The sequence below is a fragment of the Oryx dammah genome, unplaced genomic scaffold (genome assembly GCF_014754425.2).
Source record: "Oryx dammah isolate SB20612 unplaced genomic scaffold, SCBI_Odam_1.1 HiC_scaffold_19, whole genome shotgun sequence".
Classification (NCBI taxonomy): domain Eukaryota; kingdom Metazoa; phylum Chordata; class Mammalia; order Artiodactyla; family Bovidae; genus Oryx; species Oryx dammah.
In genome coordinates, this window is record NW_024070203.1 from 69,911,400 (window position 1) to 69,927,427 (window position 16,028).

At 38.8% G+C, this 16,028-nt stretch overlaps 1 protein-coding gene and 1 long non-coding RNA gene across 3 annotated transcripts in view; both read right to left on the reverse strand.

Annotated features, from left to right (window-relative positions):
* OXR1 (oxidation resistance 1) overlaps positions 1 to 16,028 on the reverse strand; it is a 458,954-nt gene that overhangs the window by 298,538 nt on the left and 144,388 nt on the right. The gene's annotated exons all lie outside the window — the stretch shown is intronic.
* On the reverse strand, positions 1,126 to 13,091 carry LOC120879093. The gene is made up of 3 exons (XR_005724703.1): positions 12,804 to 13,091; positions 3,505 to 3,510; positions 1,126 to 1,136 (listed from the first exon to the last, which is right to left on the reverse strand). It is a non-coding gene; the product is annotated as an uncharacterized LOC120879093 (long non-coding RNA).

Sequence of the window (16,028 nt, forward strand, 5' to 3'; positions counted from 1 at the left end):
GGCCCAGTTGTTTCAGACACCAAGATCCAACCAGATTTTGCTAAACCATTTGCCTATCTTAGGATCAGCACAATAAAAAATTTTCAAAGAAATGAGAGGCCTTTGTCAACCACCTCATCGGTCTTACCTAGTTCTAGACATGGTCTCCTTTTTATCTTTATTTACTTGGTAAACTGTCTTAACACTGATGGAGATGATTATGTAAGATTCAGAGACACCAATTTATTTCACTCAATGACCTGAAACAAGGAAGCTTTTAAATAATAACTGTCCCCTTAATTTAGTTGTAAGTATTCAATCACTCTCTTCCTTAAATTCATATGGCACTCTACTGGTCTAAATTTGTTCAGGAACATTAAATAATTTAATCCACATAACTCTTTGTAAGATGGGCAAGGCAAGAACTTTATATTCCTATGAGCAGTCTAAAGTTCAGAAAGTTTAAGGGACTATGAAAGTTTACACAGCTAGTGATTGATGGAGCAAACACACAAAGCTGGGTTCATCCTCCAGGGTTGGAACACATGTCACTGTGCTCCATCACAAGTGTTTACTGAGGGCTTATCATGTGTACCATGCATGCACTCCCAATATTCACTATCTGGATCAGGAAATATGAAACACAGGGAGGAATTAAGCAATACTATCATTCAAAAGGTCTGGGACTGAAACATTTCTATGGCTTATTATCAGCTAATATTTAGTCCATCCATCAAAGTAGGACATCAGTAGGACAAAAGAAATAGAAGTTTAAAAGGATCCTTTAAAAAAGGGCATTAGTATATTCAGAGCAGTTATTATTTTTCATAAACCTAATAAATATAAAGGCCTATTTCTATCAGGCCTTTACTAAAAGGAATTGAGAAAAGAAAATGGAGCGAGTGAAATAGCTATGATAGATTTGAATTTTACAAGCAAGAGGATTTGAGAAACATCATAATGCAGAGAAGCAAAATATCTGGGCTGCCTCTGCATATTGAGGGCAATGCTAACAAAGTCAAGGTGACCTTCTAGGGTTTCTTTTTTTCTTCATCTTCTTCCCATCGCTTCTCAGTTGCTTATCACACAGAGTTTGGTAATTAATGAACAAAAATTAGCTCTTTGGAAACTACTGTGGGAGAAGAGCATTCCAGAAACTTAAGGCATTGCTACAATGATTGTTAAAAATGTAGAAAAGTCAAGAAGTGGCAAAATGTAATATACTGACTGTCACAACTCCTACAGCTTCCGCCTACATAGCTAGCCAACTTCACAACTGAAAACACTGCACTGTAAATAAGCCAAAACTATTTACATTTCCAGTAAAGTCTCTTAAGTTTGTTCTCTAAATCAAGTTAGAAACTTTAACCTTTTGTGATGAAATTCTTGAATACAGACCTTTATATTCTCAAGTGCTTCCTGTGGTTCAGAAATAACTATAAAGTTTCAGAAAAAAACAAATCTGAATACTGACTAAATTTACAGCATCTGAGTTCATGAAAGTAAATCTTGGATCTTTATGCAAAAGCTAACATATATGAAGTAATTAGCAAGCTATAAATAGTAAACATAAATATCAAAAATTTAATTTGCTTATGGTTGCCATGTATGCCAGGCAGGTTGTGGACTGCACAATCCCAGGGAGACAATGGTGTACCCAGGAATTATGTAATGTGGCAGCCCAGTATGTGAATTCAATGTGAGCAATTGCTTCTAATTAGCAGCTGAGAATATGTAATGAGAAAATCAAAAGTTACACTAGAGAGAATAATAAAGACTTATTAGGTAGATGAGACATTGCATATAGTATATCAATGGGACGTGAATGAAAGACTTTGATTTTTGATTCCGAAAGGCAGAGAAGCATGGCAGCATGCACTAAGTTCTCAGCCGTGTATGGCTGGTATCAACATCCAACAATAATTTAAACAAGCACAGTCCTAGAGAAATGAACAGTATAAAATATATTTACATAGTACTATTCAGAGTACACACTAAATGTTTAGATCAAAAAAGCTAATTATTGATAATACATGTTTTAATCTAGGTTTTCTGCATTGCAGGCGGATTCTTTACCAGCTGAGCCACAAGGGAAGCCCAATATTAAGTTAGGATGGAGTTATAAAAGTGATTAATCTAGAGAAAAGTCACCTTTTTTCTCCTCTTCTGAGGAAGTGGATATTTAATGGCTGTTATGCTCAATAAAGAATATCTAGAATTCGTCTAAAGTATAAGACTGAAATTAGATAAGGAACTAAAAGTGTCATATATTGTTTAAATGCAGTAGAATATTTAATTTCCTACTTCTGAATTATACACAAACTCACATACACATACACATATATTCTTTAACTTCTCTTAGAAACTAATTCTAATTTTTAACCCTCACTTGAAAGAAAACCTTTTCTCACTGCTTAAAGTTATAACGGGTTTATAACAATAAATAAGCAGTAGGAAAATTACATAACAGTTCTCTCTAATAATCAAATTATTTTCAAAAATTAATCATATAGATTATATTAAATTTAACTATTGACTAGCTCAAAGGCATCGGGGACCACTGGCCAGCTTCTCATGCTTTCAGACCCATCCCTATCCTAAATTATTCTTTCTCTGAATTTAGTCAAGTGTTTAATCTCTAAACAAAAAGTCTCTTTCAATCAATTACAGTGCTTCAGCTTTTTTTTTTTCCATAGGTGCTTTCTGACAAACATTTTCTTACTTACTGTTCATACATGAAAGAATTCAACTATGAGATATTTTTATTATCCTTTTACTCTGCATTGCAAATGTGAATTAATATTTCTTTTTTCCCCAAACATCAACTTTTGGTGATTTGAGGTGACCTAAAGTACAGAATACAGTAAAAAGTAATCTACTTGGACTCAAACTTAATGATAATTTGGTTAGGGGTTTGCCACTGTGCTATGTGAAATAACATTATAAGCCCCCAAATGAGGAGCTCCTTTGGTTGTACTCAATCCTTGCAGAATTGCTTGCTACATAAAATTCATACACTAACAATAAACTGTTCTCCCCTATTTATACAACAAGGTCACTTACATATACTGCTACTAATAGTTACTGGGTTAGGGTTAGTGTCACCAATGAATTTAAATACATAAATAAATATTATATGTTAATCCTATGGAAGGCCTTTCTATATGACTTTGCTTCTCCTCCCTTTTATTCTGACAATATGCCAATCCCAGCCAACATGAGAATTATACATACACCAGCACATTATGACTGAAAATGTACATATCAATAACAATAGCAGCTAACACTTATTGAATGGAATGCCATAAACTTCACCTGGACTATGTGATTTAATTCTTAGGAAAATCCTATAACTGTATTACTATAAAGAGGGGGGGTAAAAACAATCACCACACTACCATCAAGAGTAAAAAAATTACAGTAGCAACACCAGATACTCACTGATATTATTCACCTGTGCTAATGTTTCATACCCAAGAAAAAGAAATGCAAAAAAGGCAAACCAGTTGTCTGAGGAGACTATACCAATAGCTGAGAAAAGAAGGGAAGCAAAAGGCAAGGGAGAAAAGGAAAGATATACCCATTTGAATGCAGAGTTCCAAAGAATAGCAAGGAGAGATAAGAAAGCCTTCTTCAGTGATCAGTGCAAAGAAATAGAGGAAAACAACAGAATGGGAAAGACTAGAGATCTCTTCAAGAAAATTAGAGATACCAAGGGAACATTTCATGCAAAGATGGGTACAATAAAAGACAAAAATGGTATGGACCTAATAGAAGCAGAAGATATTAAGAAGAGGTGGCAAAAATACACAGAAGAACTGTACAAAAAAGACCTTCACAACCTAGATAATCATGATGTTGTGATCACTCACCTAGAGACAGAATCCTGGAATGGGAAGTCAAGTGGGCCTTAAGAAGCATCACTATGAACAAAGCTAGTGGAGGTGAGGGAATTCCAGTTGAGCTATTTCAAATCCTGAAAGATGATGCTGGGAAAGTCCTGCACTCAATATGCCAGCAAATTTGGAAAACTCAGCAGTGGCCACAAGATTGGAAAAAAGTCAGTTTTCATTCCAATCCCAAAGGCAATGCCAAAAAATGCTCAAACTACTGCACAATTATGCTCATCTGACACACTAGCAAAGTAATGCTCAAAATTTTCCAAGCCAGGCTTCAACAGTACGTTAACTGTGAACTTTCAGATGTTCAAGCTGGATTTAGAAAAGGCAGAGGAACCAGAGATCAAATTGCCAACATCTGTTGGATCATCAAAAAAGCAAGAACGTTACAAAAAACACCTATTTCTGCTTTATTGACTATGCCAAAGCATTTGACTGTGCAGATCACAACAAACTCTATAAAATTTTTCAAGAGATGGGCATATCAAACCACCTGACCTGCCTCCTGAGAAATCTGTATGCATGTCAAGAAGCAACAGTTAGAACTGGACATGGAACAACAGACTGGTTCAAAATTGGGAAAGGAGTACGTCAAGGATGTATACTGTCGCCCTGCTTATTTAACATATATCCAGAGTACAATCATGAGAAATGCTGGACTCGATGAAGCACAAGCTGGAATCAAGATTGCCAAGAGAAATATCAAAACCTCAGATATGCAGACGACACCACCCTTATGGCAGAAAGTGAAAAAGAACTAAAGAGCCTCTTGATGAAAAGTGAAAGAGGAGAATGAAAAAGGTGGCTTAAAGCTCAACATTCAGAAAACAAAGATCATGGCATCTGGTCCCATCCCTTCATGGCAAATAGATGGGGAAACAATGGAAACAGTGAGAGGCTTAATTTTGGGGGCTCCGATATCACTGCAGATGGTGACTGCAGCCATGAAATTAAAAGACACTTGTTCCTTGGAAGAAAAGTTATGACCAACCTAGAGAGCATTTTAAAAGCAGAGACATTACTTTGCCAACAGAGGTCTGTCTAGTCAAAGCTATGGTTTTTCCAGTAGTCATGTATGGATGTGACAATTGGACTATAAAGCAAGCTTAGCACTGAAGAACTGATGCTTTTGAACTGTGGTGTTGGAGAGGACTCTTGAGAGTCCCTTGGACAGCTAAGAGATACAACCAGTCCATCTTAAAGGAAATCAGTCCTGAATATTCACCAGAAGGAGTGATGCTGAAGCTGAAACTCCAATACTTTGGCCACCTAATTCGAAGAACTGACTCATTGGAAAAGACCCTGAGGCTGGGAAAGATGAAGGAAGAAGAGGATGAGGGGGATGACAGGATGAGATGGTTGGATGGCATCACCAACTCAATGGACATGAGTTTGAGTAACCTCCAGGAGTTGGTGATAGACCGGGAGGCCTGGATTGCTGCAGTCCACAGGGTCACAAAGAGTCGAACACCACTGACTGACTGAACTGAACTGAACTGTGCTAATTTTTACAGCAACCAATAACGTAGGGGTGTGTGCACGGGTGTGTGTGTGTGTGTGTGTGTGTGTGTGTGTGTGTTTGGTAGTTCCTCAGTTGTGTCTGACTCTTCCACCCCATGGACTGTAGCTCACAAGGGTCCTCTGTTCATGGGATTCTCCAGGCAAGAATGCTAGACTGGGTTGCTATTCCCTTCTCCAGGGGATCTTCCCAACCTAGGGACTGAACCCAGGTCTCCTGCACTGCAGGCAGATTCTTTACCATCTGAGCCACAAAGGAAGCCCAATAAAGTAGGGACTAGTACATATTTTCCTTATTTCATAGGTAAGGACACTAAGGCACAGAGAGGTCATATAACTTGCCTAGGCCAAAAGCTATTAAATGGCAGACCAAGATTAAATTCATTTTGGCTCCAGAATCTGTGCTTGTAAACCATTACACTATGCTGCCTCTTTATTCTCTCATGACAATTCTATGCCACAGGTATTATCTATTATGCTCATTTTACAGATGGGAAAACTGAAACACAAAGAATTTACGTGATTTAACTAAGATTGCTTAGCTCAGAGGAAGGGAAACTTTTTCTGTAAAGGGCCAGATAGTAAAAGTTTTGGCTTTGCAGAACATAGGGTCTTTGTGGCAACTACTTAGCTCTGGTAATGTAGCATACAAGCAACCACAGATGGTACATAAATAAATGAGCATAGCTGTGTTCCAATAAAACTTTATTTATGGACACAGAAACAAACTTCATATATAATTTTCATGTGTCACCATTTAAAAAAAAGTTTCTACAAATCTACAAATATTCTTAAATTACAAGTCATTAAAAAACAGGCAGTAGGCCAGATTGGGAATACCAGCTATAGTCTGTCTACTCCTGATATAGTTTGGGATTGTTGGAGCTGAAATGTTATATCCCAGGTAGGGTTGGGAAGATCCCCTGGAGAAGGGAAAGGATACCCACTCCAGTATTCTGGCCTGGAGAATCCCATGCACTGTATATTTCACAGGATCACAAAGAGTTGGATACAACTGAGCAACTTTCAGTTTCACTTCACCTCACAATCCATCTTCAGAGTTCATATTCCAAACAACTGTAATCTAAAGAAGTGTTTCTTAAACTTAAAGGCTCATAAGGATCTTGTAAAAATGCACTTCTTTAGATTAACATAAATGTTTCTTAGCCTCTGAAATCTATACATCCGATTGCATGCTGCTGTCCATAATCAGGTACTGAAAAGCTTAGCCTTCCAAGAAAGCTTTGAGTAGCAATGATCCCCTGGCACATCGGGGTGCCAATTTATCTGGTAAATAGAAGAATTCTCTAGATTACATAGTCCATAACATTGTCATTACTAAGGAGATGTTGGTCTGCAATTCACATGAAATAAAATATGTATGTATTTCTTGCTGAATTCACGATTTTGTTGTTGTTCCGTCACAAAGTTGTGTCTGACTCTTGGCGATCCTGTGGACTGCAACACTCCAGGGTTCTCCATCCCTCACCATCTCCTGGAGTTTGCCCAAGTTCATATCTATTGAATTGATGATGCCATCCAACCATCTCATCCTCTGTCACCTCCTTCTCTTTCTGCCTTCAATCTTTCCCAGAATCAGGGTCTTTTCCAGTGAGTGGGCTGTTTGCAACAGGTGACCAAAGTATTGGAGCTTCAGCTTTAGCATCAGTATTTCCAATGAGTATTCAGGGTCAATTTCTTTAGGATTAACTGGTTTTATCACCTTGCTGTCCAAGGGACTCTCAAGAGTCTTCCCCAACATCACGGTTTGAAAGCATCAATTCTTCATCACTCAGTATTCTTTATGGTCCAGCTCTTGCATTCGTACATGAATACTGGAAAGACCATAGCCTTTACTATACGGACCTTTGTTGGTAAAGTGAAGTCTTTGCTTTCTAACATACTGGTTGGGTTTGTCATAACTTTGCTGCAAAGAAGCAACTGTCTTCTGATTTCATGGCTGCAGTCACAGTCCACAGTGACTTTAGAACACAAGAAGAGGAAAACTGTCATTGCTTCCACCTTTTCCCCTTCTGTGTGCCATGAAGGATCTTAGTTTTATAATACGGAGTTTTAAGCCGGCTTTTTCATTTTCCTCCTTCACCCTCATCAAGAGGCTCTTCAGTGCCTCTTTGCTTCCTGCCATTAGAGTGGTATCATCTGCATATCTGAATTCATGGCAGCAGAGTACAAATATGTAATCAAAGTTTTGCTTACAAATTGGACAGCCTTTCTGCCTTCCACTGGCAGTTGTAAGACTCATGTCACTGGCAAGGAAAGGCACAAGTAATATGAAAGAAAACAGGTGCTTCCCATCTGATTTTTCTTAGAATATTGAAAAAGCAAGACTGAAACTTCTCCCAATGATGAGACCCCAGACATTAAAAGTATAGAAACAATTTGGTAGGCAGTTATTTTAAAAGTATTATAATAATTTTTTATATAGTCAAGCTTACCCCTAAAGAATAGAAACAATCCTCTTTAGAAACCTCTTCACTTTCCACTAGAAATTAAGCACTGTTAACTTCTTCTTTATTAAAGTGTCCGTCCCCACTCTCCCCGCCCAATAGATGTCTGGTCATAGCACATAACTGTTTCTAGAAAATAGAAGGCAATGGCATCCCACTCCAGTACTCTTGCCTGGAAAATCCCATGGACGGAGGAGCCTGGTAGGCTGCAGTCCACGGGGTTGCGAACAGTCGGACAGGACTGAGCGACTTCACTTTCACTTTTCACTTTCGTGCATTGGAGGAGGAAATGGCAACCCGCTCCAGTGTTCTTGCCTGGAGAATCCCAGGGACGAGGGGAGCCTGGTGGGCTGCCGTCTATGGGGTCGCACAGAGGCGGACACAACTGAAGCAACTTAGCAGTAGCAGTAGCAGAAAATAGAGACACACTTTGTGTTAAAAGAAAGTCTTTATGGTTATCTTAAGAGTTTATTATTTTACATAACAAAAGGTTACATTTAGTTTTCTTTTAAACCTACAATCTAGTACTCAGAACCCTAACATTTGTTTTATTTTTCTGAAGAAACCTTGAGATGCCTAATGAGAACATTTGCTGCCTAAACAAAACCCATATTTTTAATAGTCTTTTCAAGTGGTATTTTCAAAGGCACTGGGAGAAAAGCTGATGTGTGATGACTACCATTAGGAGGCAGTGATATTCTTTGACCTTTATTTAATCACCATCATCAAAAGGCATTTACCAGGGGTCCAGCTGTGGCAGCAGCTTATTTGTGCTGCGGCATTAAGTTCCATCCTGCTTTATGGCTGGAAGAAAGCCTGAGTGGTCATTTTATCCAACACCATCTTCCAACGAAGACTACACTGAACTGTGACAGTATTCTTTTTCCAAATGGTATTGACAAAATCTTTATTACCTTTCCTGCCAATCATTTCATAACAAAGTCAACTGAAAAGGAGTGCAAACGCAGATTTTCTAGGACATACCAGTGATGTATAACTTGAGTAGCAGTTTTCAAAAAAGGCAGAAAAACACATTGTCTATCCTGGTTAGGCAATTTGCAAAATGGCTTCCTGCTAGGAAAAATAAAAAACTTTAGAGTACAAAGTTAAGAACAGCTTCAAAAATGTGGACACTACAACCTAGACTGGAAGAATACATGTAGTCAGAGTACTGATATTCTGGCTTAATAGGGAGAAACTGCTAAGAAATACAATCAAGGAGACTGATAATTAGATGAAAGGACAATGTGGATATTAATTTTAGCAGAAAAGAAGATACATCACCATGGAGTAACAGTTCAATATAATTTAATTGCATAAGTCTCTTCCATGATCTAAGCATGGGTGAGCCAGTTGTTTGAATATAAACATACTCTTTATTAAAGTAAGCAGTTTGTGTCAAATGTTGAGAGGCATTTACCCTCTAAATTTAAGCCAATTCACATTTAGGGGTTAGAGTAAATACCTGTTGTTTTTATTATTTAGCATTCATTTACCCTGCTTCCCATAATCACATTCCTCTATTTCCCTCTGAAAATAAAACAACTCTTCTCTCCTTTGTCACGTGTCTCCTGTGAAAGAGGCTCTGTGATACAAGCCTTCAGTTCAGTTCAGTCACTCGCTCATGTCCGACTCTTTGCTACCCCATGGACTGCAGCACGACAGGCCTGCCTGTCCATCACCAATTCCTGGAGCTTACTCAAACTCATGTCCATCGAGTTGGTGATGCCATCCAACCATCTCATCCTCTCTCGTGCCCTTCTCATCCTGCCCTCAATCTTTCTCAGCATCAGTCTTTTCCAATGAGTCAGTTCTTCACATCAGCCAGCCAAAGGATTGGAGTTTCAGCTTCAGCATCAGCCTTCCAATGAACACCCAGGGCTGATTTCCTTTAGGATGGACTGGTTGGATCTCCTTGCAGTCCAAGGGAATCTCAAGAGTCTTCTCTAACACCACAATTCAAAAGCATCAATTCTTCAGCACTCAGCTTTCTTTATAGTCCAACTCTCGCATCCATATACGACTACTGGAAAAACCATAGCCCTGACTAGATGGACCTTTGTTTTGTTTGTTTGTTTTGTCTCTGCTTTTTAATAGGCTGTCTAGGTTGGTCATAGCTTTTCTTCCAAGGAGCAGGTGTCTTGTAATTTCATGGCTGCAGTCACCATCTGTAGTGATTTTGGAGCCCCCCAAATAAAGTCTCTCACTGTTTCCATTGTTTCCCCATCTATTTGCCATAAAGGGATGGGACCAGATGCCATAATTTTAGTTTTCTGGATGTTGCGTTTTAAGCCAACTTTTTCACTCTTCTCTTCAACTTTCATCATGAGGATCTTTAGTTCTCGTTCGCTTTCTGCCATAAGGGTGATGTCATCTGCATATCTGAGGTTATTGACATTTCTCCTGGCAATCTTGATTCCAGTTTGTGCTTCATCTAGCCTTTGATTCCAGTTTGTGCTTCATCCAGCCTGGCATTTCTCATGATGTACTCTGCATATACGTTAAATAAGCAGGGTGACAATATACAGCCTTGACGTACTCCTTTCCCATTTTGGAACCAGTCTGTTGTTCCATGTCCAGTAGTAACTGTTGCTTCTTGATCTGAATACAGATTTATCACCAGGCAGGTCAGGTGGTCTGGTATTCCCATCTCTTTAATAATTTTGCAGAGTTTGCTGTGATCTGCACAGTCAAAGGCTTTGGCATAGTCAATAAAGCAGAAGTAGGTGTTTTTTGGAACTCTCTTGCTATTTTGATGATCCAAGGATGTTGGCAATTTGATCTCTGGTTCCTCTGCCTTTTCTAAATCCAGCTTGAACATCTGGAAGTTCACATTTAACATACTGCTAAAGCCTGGCTTGGAGAATTCTGAGCATTAACTTACTAATGTGTGAGATGAGTGCAATGAGTGTGAGATTGTGTGCTAGTTTGAGCATTCTTTGGCATTGCCTTTCTTCGGGATTGGAATGAACACTGACCTTTTCCAGTCCTGTGGCACTGCTGAATTTTCCAGATTTGCTGGCATATTGAGTGCAGCACTTTCACAGCATCATCTTTCAGGATTTGAAATAACTCAACTGGAATTCCATCACCTTCACTAAGCTTTGTTCGTAGTGATGCTTCCTAAGGCCCATTTGACCTCACATTCCAGGATATCTGGCTCTAGGTGAGGGATCACACCATCGTGGTTATCTGGGTCCTGAAGATCTTTTCTGGACAGTTCTTCTGTGTATTCTTGCCACCTCTTCTCAGTATCTTCTTCTTCTATTAGGTCCCTACCATTTTTGTCCTTTATTGTGCCCATCTTTGCATGAAATGTTCCCTTGGTATCTCTGATTTTCTTGAAGACATCTCTAGTCCTTCCCATGCTATTGTTTTCCTCTATTTCTTTGCAGTGATAACTGATGAAGGTTTTCTTATCTCTCCTTGCTATTCGTTAGAACTCTGCATTTAAATGGGTATATCTTTCCTTTTCTCCTTTGCTTTTCACTTGTCTTCTTTTCTCAGCTGTTTGTAAGGCCTCCTCAGACAACCATTTTGCCTTTTTGCCTTTCTTTTTCTTGGGGATGATCTTGATCCCTGTCCTCCTGTACAATGTCATGAACCTCTGTCCATAGTTCCTCAGGCACCATGTTTATCAGATCTAATCCCTTGAATCTATTTCTCACTTCCACTGTATAATTGTTAGGGATTTGATTTAGGGCATACCTGAAGGGTCTAGTGGTTTTCCCTACTTTCTTCAATATATGTCTTAATTTTGCAATAAGGAGTGCATGATCCGAGCCACAGTCAGCTCCCAGTCTTGTTTTTGCTGACTGTATAGAGCTTCTCCATCTTCGGCTGATTTCAGTATTGACCATCTGGTGACATCCATGTGTAAAGGAAGAGTGATCCAAGCCTAAGGCAATCCTAACACTGTTTTCCTTGGGCCATAGCTACTGGTTCGGGAACGTGCAGGGACTCAGACTAAACAAGATACAGAAAGGTATATGCTATTGTTTCTGGGAAAGTGATTCTTCTTTTCTACTGTCCCTAAAAACCAAGAAGACTGAGACCAGAGTTACTGCTGCCACCCTGCTAACACATGAGGACTAGAAATAAAGTTGACAAAATAGCAGGTAGGGAACAGAGATGGAAAAGAATAAACCATTGATGATATTTTTAAAGCCTTGTTTCCAGCAGATCTGGAGATCTGGGCTTTTCAGCCTATATATGCCAAAAAAGTTAACTTTTGTGTAAGTCATTAAAAAGACTCTTAATTGATTCAATGACTTAAATGATAGAGTAATCCTTCTTTAATATGTTGTTTTAATATGCTATTTAATCTTTTGTGCTTATACATTTCAATAGTGAACAAAGTGAAATATTGAACAAACTCTATCTTGCCAACTTAGCCTGATTGTACAGTATTTGAAGTGAAGGATTATGGCTTGCATTTCTTTGTATTTCCCAAGGCACCTAACAGTATATTTTTACTGCATATTTTCCATTTTTTTTTCTCTTTGATTTAATGACATCTTTTTATTTGTGAATGAAAAATCCTCAGTACATTTGAACTGGGGAAAAAGTATCAGACCAAGACTATTCAAAATATAAGATTATTTATATACCACAATTTCTTTTAGTCATCTGTCAATAGACACATAGGTTGCTTCCATGTCCTAGCTATTGTAAATAGTGCTGCAATGAACATTGGGGTACATGTGTCGTTTTGAATTCTAGTTTTCTCAAGGTATATGCCCAGTAGTGAGGTTTCTGGGTCATATGGTAGTTTTATTCCTAGATTTTAAGGAATCTCCTTACTGTGGAACATAGATACAATGGAGGATTACTCAGCCACAAAAAGGAATAAATCAGTGTCAACTGAACCGAGGTGGATGAACCTAGAGCCTGTTATACAAAGGGAAGTCAGTCAGAAATAGAAAAACAAATATCGTACATTAACACATATATATGAAATCTAGAAAAATGGCACTGATGAACCTAATTTCAGGACAGGAATGGAGAGGCAGATGTTGAGAACAAACTTGTGGAGACAGCAGGGGAAGAAGAGAGTGGGACAGATTGAGAAAGTAGCTTTGACATATATACATTATCATGAGTAAAACAGATAGCTAGTGCAAAGCTGCTGTATAACACAGGGAGCTCAGACTAGTGTTTTATGATGACCTATAGGGGTGTGATGGTAGAGGAGTGGGAGGGAGGTTCAAAAGGGAAGGATATATGTATACTTATGACTGATTCACACTGTTGTATGGCAGAAACCAACACAACACTGTAAAGCAATTATCCTCCAATGAAAAATAAATAAGATTTATATTTATATATGACATATGGCTACTTTTTTGAACAAATGTATCCTAAGCTTATTTATTCAGTGGCGTATTTTTCTGCATGTCCTGAATCCAAACATCAGGAAACTTCATTCAAACATTCTGCAAAATAACTGAGAATTAGTATTCGAAAGTGACAAGATCATGGAAGATAAGGAAAGAATGACAGACCAGGGATATGACAAGATGTAACAACGGAATACAAAGAGGGGTCCTGCACTGGATCCTGAGCCAGAAAAAAGAGAAGTAGAAAACCAATGAAATTCTAAAAGGGTCTGTAGACTAGTTAACAGAATTTCTATATAGCCATTTCCAGGTCTCAATAATCAAAATACGGTGATATAGGAAATTAACATTAAGGGAAGCTGGGTAAGGGGCATATGGAAACCCACTCTATTTTTTCAGCTTTCCTCTGAGTCAAAAATTATTTCAAAATAAAATAATTTTTTAAAAAAAGCATTTTTGGACTTCCCTAGTGGTCAGTGGTCAGGTGATGGCAAATAGATGGGGAAACAGTGGCTGACTTTATTTTTCTGGGCTCCAAAATCACTGCAGATGGTGATTGCAGCCATGAAATTAAAAGACACTTACTCCTTGGAAAGAAAGTTATGACCAACCTAGACACCATATTAAAAAGCAGAGACAAAACAAAACAAAAAAACAAAGGTCCATCTAGTCAAGGCTATGGTTTTCCCAGTATTCATGTATGGATGTGAGAGTTGAACTATAAAGAAAGCTGAGCGCCAAAGAATTGATGCTTTGATCTGCGGTGTTGGAGAAGACTCCTGAGAGTCCCCTGGACTGCAAGGAGATCCAACCAGTCCATCCTAAAGGAGATCAGTCCTGGGTGTTCATTGGAAGGACTGATGTTGAAGCTGAAACTCCAATACTTTGGCCACCTGATGCAAAGAGCTGACTCCTTTGAAAAGACCCTGATGCTGGGAAAGATTGAGGGCAGGAGGAGAAGGGGACCACAGAGGATGAGATGGTTAGATGGCATTACCGACTCAATGGACATGGGTTTAGGTAGACTCTGGCAGTTGGTGATGGACAGGGAGGCCTGGTGTGCTGCGGTTCACGGGGTCGCAAAGAGTCAGACACAAATGAGCAAATGAACTGAACTGAGTGGTCAGTGGTTAAGAACCGGCCTGACAATGCAGGGGGCACAGGTTTGAGTCCTGGTCCAGGAAGATTCCACATGCCATGGGACAACTGAGCTGGCATGCCACACCTACAGAGCCTGAGCTCTAGGGCCCATGAGCCGCAACAAGAGCAGCCACTACAGTGAGACACCCATGCACCGCAACTGGAGAGGAGCCTCTGCTTGCACACGCAGCAACAGAGACCCAGAGCAGTCAAAACTAAATAAAATTTTTTATATGTAGTACAGAACTGTATTTCTTTGGGGGAAAAATCAATAAATATAAACTGAATTGGAAGTAAATTATCCTATTAAATGAAATTTATAAGGATGTAAGTAATTGAATAGAAAGCAACAAAATCAAAAAGTAATTATGTCATTTCTAAGTCAAAATTTTAGTTTCCAAAGAATAATCAAAAGCACGATCAAATCATACAATGGCTGAATAAATTATGTGGTTAAAAGAATAGACCTTGAAAGCAAAGTTCCTTTTCCTTGTGACTATCCATCTTCCAAAAATGTGGCTCAGTTTTTCAAATCAATAGTATTAATGTTGTTGTTCAGTTGCTAAGTCATGTCTGACTCTTTTGTGACCCCATGGACTGCAGCCCTGCCAGGCTCCTGTGTCCATGGGATTTCCCAGGCAGGAGCACTGGAGTGGGTTGCCACTTCCTTCTCCAGGGGACCTTCTCAACCCGGGGATCGAACCCATGCGTTCTGCATTGGCAGGTGGACTCCAGCACTGGGCCACCAGGGAAGCCCAATAATACTAATGCTTCCTACCTATTCCTATGCTATATTATGAAGATCAATTTCATGAGAAAATATGAATGTTCATCTTTTTGTTAAACTAGAAAATCATATAAAACAAGTAGTTATGTGTCTAATCTGTATTACAGTGCAGGATACAAAATTCACAAGATGCAAGTTTTTGTTTGAATCGAGGAGCACATGGTCTAGTAAGGACAACAGATATGGCAACATTCAAAATATAAATATGTGGAATAACAGAAGTTTATATTAATAAAAGGTATAGAGTAGGGCTGGAGAAGGAAATGGCAACCCACTGCAGTATTCTTGCCTGGAAAATCTCATGGACAGAGTCAAGGCCACAGTCCATGGGGTCGCAAGAGTTGGACATGACTTAACGACTAAACCACCAGCACTACCATAGAGGATGGCAGTGGAGAAATTGATATTTTTTGGACAATGACATTAGAGAAGGTTTCTTAAGAGATGTACCAGTCAGTCTTATTAAGAATAAGTAAGTTTGAGATTTAAAGTGGCTTAACCTACACCAAATGGCTAGTTTATGGAATATTCAAAAATGAAACTTAAGTCTCCAAACTGTCCCTTGGATAAAATACTATCAATTACCAAAATTATGTGGTATCCTATCACTATGTTCAAATTGTTGAAGTTATCTCTTCTTAATCTGTGACAGAGAAAATGATGACAGGTAATGATGTTCCTCAGGTTGTTAATGGCAGCTCCAGCCGTCTAGGTGTTTAAGTCAAAAACTTTGACATCATCCTGATCTTCCCCTTTTTCTCTTGCATTTCATAATTGGTCCATCAGCAAGTCACATAGGGTGCACTTTTAAAATACATCCATCATCTGACCACTTCTCATCCTCCCATTACCACTACTCTGGTCCAAGCCAAGATTCTCTCACTTGATCTCTCCAAGA